This window comes from Polistes dominula, unplaced genomic scaffold (assembly GCF_049000335.1).
Source record: "Polistes dominula isolate Pdom_NZ unplaced genomic scaffold, Pdom_raw_medaka contig_368, whole genome shotgun sequence".
Classification (NCBI taxonomy): Eukaryota; Metazoa; Arthropoda; class Insecta; order Hymenoptera; family Vespidae; genus Polistes; species Polistes dominula.
Window position 1 is genome coordinate 73,992 of NW_028300996.1, and position 6,909 is coordinate 80,900.

A 6,909-nucleotide genomic window follows, 5' to 3' on the forward strand; every position below is an offset into this window, starting at 1 on the left:
TTTATTTTTTAATTGTTTTTAAAAAAATATGGAGATAGTATATCTTTGAATAAAACCTTTTTTTTCGGAAATAAAATTGTATACAAATCATAATATTTGTAAAATCGCTGTATTTTGCTTAGTTTTTGAGATATTTTAAAGAATGTAAAAAAAGATTGGAATTTGTTTTTTATTTTTTTAATATATCTAGAAAAGTAATAGAACTACAATATCTATATATATATCCTTCTTTGTAGGAAATAAAGTTATCTACAAAACACAATATTTGTAAAATCGCTCTTTCTTACTTTCTTTTTGAGATATTTAAAAAAATGTAAAAAAAGGTGAGAATTTGACTTTTATTTTTGTAATATATTTTAAAAAGTAAGGGAGATACAATATCTTTGTATTTAACTTTTTTGTAGGGAATAAAGTTGTCTACAAATGACAATATTTGTAAAATCGCTCAATCTTGCTTAGTTTTTGAGATATTTTAAAAAATGTAAAAAAAGGTGGTAATTTGTTTTTTATTTTTTTAATATATCTCGAAAAGTAATAGAAATACAATATCTTTGTATATTTCTTTTTTTGTAAGAAATAAAATTGTCTACAAAAGACAATATATGTAAATTCGCTCTATTTGCTCTCTTTTTGAGATATTTAAAAAAATGTAAAAAATAGTGGGAATTTTTTTTTTTAATATATCTTAAAAAGTAAGGGAGATACAATAATTTTGTTAAGAATCTTTTTTTAGAAAATATAATTATCTACAAAACACAATATTTGTAAAATCGCTCTATCTTGTTTAGTTTTTAAGATATTTTAAAAAATGTAAAAAAATGTAGGAATTAGTTTTTTTTTTTTTTTTTATGTATCTGGAACAGTAATAGAAATAATATAACTTTCTCTATAACCTTTTTTGTAGGAAATAAAATTGTCTACAAAACATGATATTTGTAGAATCGCTCTTTCTTGCTTTCTTTTTGAGATATTTAAAAAAATGTAAAAAAAAAGGTGAGAATTTGACTTTTAGTTTTGAAATATATTTTGAAAAGTAAGGGAGATACAATATCTTTGTATATAACCTTTTTTGTAGGAAATAAAAATGTCTACAAAACACAATATTTGTAAAATCGCTTAATTTTGCTTAGTTTTTGAGATATTTTTAAAAATGTAAAAAAAGTTTGGAATTTTTTTTTATTTTTTTGAAAGTATCCCTAAAAGTAAGGAAAATACAATATCTTTGTAGATAACCTTTTTTAAAGAAAATAAAATTGTCTAAAAAACACAATATTTGTAAAATCGCTCTATCTCTCTTAGTTTTTGAGAAATTTTTAAAAAATGTAAAAAAAGGTGGGAATTTTTTTTTATTTTTTTTTATATATCTCGAAAAGTAAGGGAGATACAATATCTTTGTATATAACCTTTTTTGTAGGAAATAAAATTGTCTACAAAAGACTATATATGTAAATTCGCTCTATCTTGCTTTCTTTTTGAAATATTTAAAAAAATGTAAAAAGAGGTGAGAATTTTACTTTTATTTTTGTAATATATTTTGAAAAGTAAGGGAGATACAGTATCTTTGTATATAACCTTTTTTGTAGGAAATAAAATTGTCTACAAAACACAATATTTGTAAAATCGACTCTTTCTTGCTTTCTTTGAGATACTTAAAAAAATGTAAAAAAAGGTGAGAATTTAACTTTTATTTTTGTAATATATTTTTAAAAGTAAGGGAGATACAGTATCTTTGCATATTACCTTTTTTGTATGGAATAAAATTGTCTACAAAAGACAATATATGTAAATTCGCTCTATCTTGCTTTCTTTTTGAAATATTTAAAAAAATGTAAAAAGAGGTGAGAATTTTACTTTTATTTTTGTAATATATTTTGAAAAGTAAGGGAGATACAGTATCTTTGTATATAACCTTTTTTGTAGGAAATAAAATTGTCTACAAAACACAATATTTGTAAAATCGCTCTTTCTTGCTTTCTTTTTGAGATACTTAAAAAAATGTAAAAAAAGGTGAGAATTTAACTTTTATTTTTGTAATATATTTTTAAAAAGTAAGGGAGATACAGTATCTTTGCATATTACCTTTTTTGTAGGGAATAAAATTGTCTACAAAAGACAATATATGTAAATTCGCTCTATTTGCTCTCTTTTGAGATATTTAAAAAAAAAAATGTAAAAAATAGTGGGAATTTTTTTTTTTTAATATATCTCCAAAAGTAAGGAGATACAATATCTTTGTAAAGAATCTTTTTTGTAGGAATTAAAATTATCTACAAAACACAATATTTGTAAAATCGCTCTATCTTGCTTTCTTTTTAAAATATTTAAAAAAATGTTTAAAAAGTGAAGGTTTAGTTTTTTATTTTTTTAATATATCTCGAAAAGTAATAGAAATACAATATCTTTGTATATTACCTTTTTTGTAAGAACTAAAATTTTCTACAAACAACAATATATGTAAATTCGCTCTATCTTGCTTTCTTTTTGAGATACTTAAAAAAATGTAAAAAAAGGTGAGAATTTAACTTTAATTTTTGTAATATATTTTGAAAAGTAAGGGAGATACAGTATCTTTGTATATAACCTTTTTTGTAGGAAATAAAATTGTCTACAAAACACAATATTTGTAAAATCGCTCTTCCTTGCTTTTTTTCTGAGATATTTAAAAAAATGTAAAAAAAGGTGAGAATTTGACTTTTATTTTTGTAATATATATCGAATAGTAAGGAAAAAACAAGATCTTTGTATAAATTCTTTTTAGTAGGAAATAAAATTATCTAAAAAACACAATATTTGTAAAATCGCTCTATCTTGCTTAGTTTTTTAGATATTTTACAATATGTAAAAAATGGTTAGAATTTTTTTTCAATTTTTTTAATATGTTTTAAAAAGTTAGGGAAATAGAATATCTTTGTAAAAAACCTTTTTTGTAGGAAATAAAATTGTCTAAAAAACATAATATTTGAAGAATCGCTCTATCCTGTTTAGTTTTTGAGAAATTTTAAAAAATGTAAAAAAGGTGGGAATTTGTTTTTTATTTTTCTAATATATCTCGAAAAGTAATAGAAATACAATATCTTTGTATATAACATTTTTTGTAGGAAATTAAATTGCCTACAAAAACATAATATTTGTAAAATCGCTGTATTTTGCTTAGTTTTTAAGATATTTTAAAAAATGTAAAAAAAGATTGGAATTTGTTTTTTATTTTTTTAATATATCTAGAATAGTAATAGAACTACAATATCTATATATATATCCTTCTTTGTAGGAAATAAAGATTATCTACAAAACACAATATTTGTAAAATCGCTTTACCTTCCTTTTCTTTGAGATATTTAAAAAGATGTAAAAAATGGAGGAATTAGTTTTTTATTTTTAAATATATCTCTAAAAGTAATAGAAATACAATATCTTTGTATATAACCTTTTTTTAAGGAAATAAAATTGTCATCAAAACACAATAATGGAAAATCGTTCTATCTTGCTTAGTTTTTGAGATACTTTACAATATGTGAAAAATTGTTATAATTTGTTTTTTATTTTTTAATTGTTTTTAAAAAAATATGGAGATAGTATATCTTTGAATAAAACCTTTTTTTCGGAAATAAAATTGTATACAAATCATAATATTTGTAAAATCGCTGTATTTTGCTTAGTTTTTGAGATATTTTAAAGAATGTAAAAAAAGATTGATTATTTTTTATTTTTTTAATATATCTAGAAAAGTAATAGAACTACAATATCTATATATATATCCTTCTTTGTAGGAAATAAAGTTATCTACAAAACACAATATTTGTAAAATCGCTCTTTCTTACTTTCTTTTTGAGATATTTAAAAAAATGTAAAAAAAGGTGAGAATTTGACTTTTATTTTTGTAATATATTTTAAAAAGTAAGGGAGATACAATATCTTTGTATTTAACTTTTTTGTAGGGAATAAAGTTGTCTACAAATGACAATATTTGTAAAATCGCTCAATCTTGCTTAGTTTTTGAGATATTTTAAAAAATGTAAAAAAAGGTGGTAATTTGTTTTTTATTTTTTTAATATATCTCGAAAAGTAATAGAAATACAATATCTTTGTATATTTCTTTTTTTGTAAGAAATAAAATTGTCTACAAAAGACAATATATGTAAATTCGCTCTATTTGTTTCTTTTTGAGATATTTAAAAAAATGTAAAAAATAGTGGGAATTTTTTTTTTTAATATATCTTAAAAAGTAAGGGAGATACAATAATTTTGTTAAGAATCTTTTTTTAGAAAATATAATTATCTACAAAACACAATATTTGTAAAATCGCTCTATCTTGTTTAGTTTTTAAGATATTTTAAAAAATGTAAAAAAATGTAGGAATTAGTTTTTTTTTTTTTTTATGTATCTGGAACAGTAATAGAAATAATATAACTTTCTCTATAACCTTTTTTGTAGGAAATAAAATTGTCTACAAAACATGATATTTGTAGAATCGCTCTTTCTTGCTTTCTTTTTGAGATATTTAAAAAATGTAAAAAAAGGTGAGAATTTGACTTTTAGTTTTGAAATATATTTTGAAAAGTAAGGGAGATACAATATCTTTGTATATAACCTTTTTTGTAGGAAATAAAAATGTCTACAAAACACAATATTTGTAAAATCGCTTAATTTTGCTTAGTTTTTGAGATATTTTTAAAAATGTAAAAAAAGTTTGGAATTTTTTTTTTTTTTTTTTTGAAAGTATCCCTAAAAGTAAGGAAAAATACAATATCTTTGTAGATAACCTTTTTTAAAGAAAATAAAATTGTCTAAAAAACACAATATTTGTAAAATCGCTCTATCTCTCTTAGTTTTTGAGAAATTTTAAAAATGTAAAAAAAGGTGGGAATTTTTTTTTATTTTTTTTTATATATCTCGAAAAGTAAGGGAGATACAATATCTTTGTATATAACCTTTTTTGTAGGAAATAAAATTGTCTACAAAAGACTATATATGTAAATTCTGCTCTATCTTGCTTACTTTTTAAAATATTTAAAATAATGTAAATAATAGTGGGAATTTTTTTTTTTTAATATATCTTAAAAAGTAAGGAAGATACAATAATTTTGTTAAGAATTTTTTTAGAAAATAAAATTATCTACAAAACATAATATTTGTAAAATCGCTTAATCTTGCTTTCTTTTTGAGATATTTAAAAAAATGTAAATAATAGTGGGAATTTTTTTTTCTAATATATCTTAAAAAGTAAGGGAGATACAATATCTTTGTATATAACCTTTTTTGTAGGAAATAAAATTGTCTACAAAACACAATATTTGTAAAATCGCTCTTTCTTGCTTTCTTTTTAAGATACTTAAAAAAATGTAAAAAAAAGGTGAGAATATAACTTTTATTTTTTGTAATATATTTTGAAAAGTAACGGAGATACAGTATCTTTGTATATAACCTTTTTTGTAGGAAATAAAATTGTCTACGAAACACAATAATCGTAAAAATCGCTGTATCTTGCTTAGATTATGAGATATTTTAAAAAAAGTAAAAAAAGTTGGGAATTAGTTTTTTTTTTTTTAATATATCTCGAAGAGTAATAGAAATAAAACTATTTTTGTATATAACCTTTTTTGTAGGAAATAAAATTGTCTACAAAACATAATATTTGTAAAATCGCTCTATCTTGCTTAGTTTTTGAGATATTTTTAAAAAATGTAAAAAAAGGTGGGAATTTGTTTTTTATTTTTTTTTATATATCTCGAAAAGTAAGGGAGATACAATATCTTTGTATATAACCTTTTTTGTAGGAAATAAAATTGTCTACAAAACACAATATTTGTAAAATCGCTAAATCTTGCTTAGTTTTTGAGATATTTTTAAAAATGTAAAAAAAGTTGAGAATTTTTTTTTTTTATTTTTTTAATATATCTCGAAAAGTAATAGAAATACAATATCTTTGTATATTTGTTTTTTTGTAAGAAATAAAATTGTCTACAAAAGACTATATATGTAAATTCGCTCTATCTTGCTTACTTTTTAAAATATTTAAAATAATGTAAATAATAGTAGGAATTTTTTTTTTTAATATATCTTAAAAAGTAAGGGAGATACAATAATTTTGTTAAGAATCTTTTTTTAGAAAATAAAATTATCTACAAAACATAATATTTGTAAAATCGCTTAATCTTGCTTTCTTTTTGAGATATTTAAAAAAATGTAAATAATAGTGGGAATTTTTTTTTCTAATATATCTTAAAAAGTAAGGGAGACACAATATCTTTGTATATAACCTTTTTTGTAGGAAATAAAATTGTCTACAAAACACAATATTTGTAAAAATCGCTCTTTCTTGCTTTCTTTTTAAGATACTTAAAAAAATGTAAAAAAAGGTGAGAATATAACTTTTATTTTTGTAATATATTTTGAAAAGTAACGGAGATACAGTATCTTTGTATATAACCTTCTTTGTAGGAAATAAAATTGTAAACAAAACACAATATTTGTAAAATTGCTCTATCTTGCTTAGTTTTTGACAAATTTTAAAAAATGTAAGAAAAGTTGGGAATTTGTTTTTATTTTTTTGAAAGTATCCCAAAAAGTAAGAGAGATACAATATCTTTGTATACAACCTTTTTTGTAGGAAATAAATCTGTCTGTAAAAAAATGTAGGAATTAGTTTTGTATTTTTTAAATATATCTCGAAAAGTAATAGAAATACAATATTTTTGTATATTTCCTTTTTTGTAAGAAATAAAATTGTCTACGAAAGACAATATATGTAAATTCGCTCTATGTTGCTTTCTTTTTGAGATATTTAAAAAAATGTAAAAAAAGGTGAGAATTTGACTTTTATTTTTTTAATATATTTTAAAAGTAAGGGAGATACAGTATCTTTGTATATAACCTTTTTTGTAGGAAATAAAATTGTCTACAAAACATAA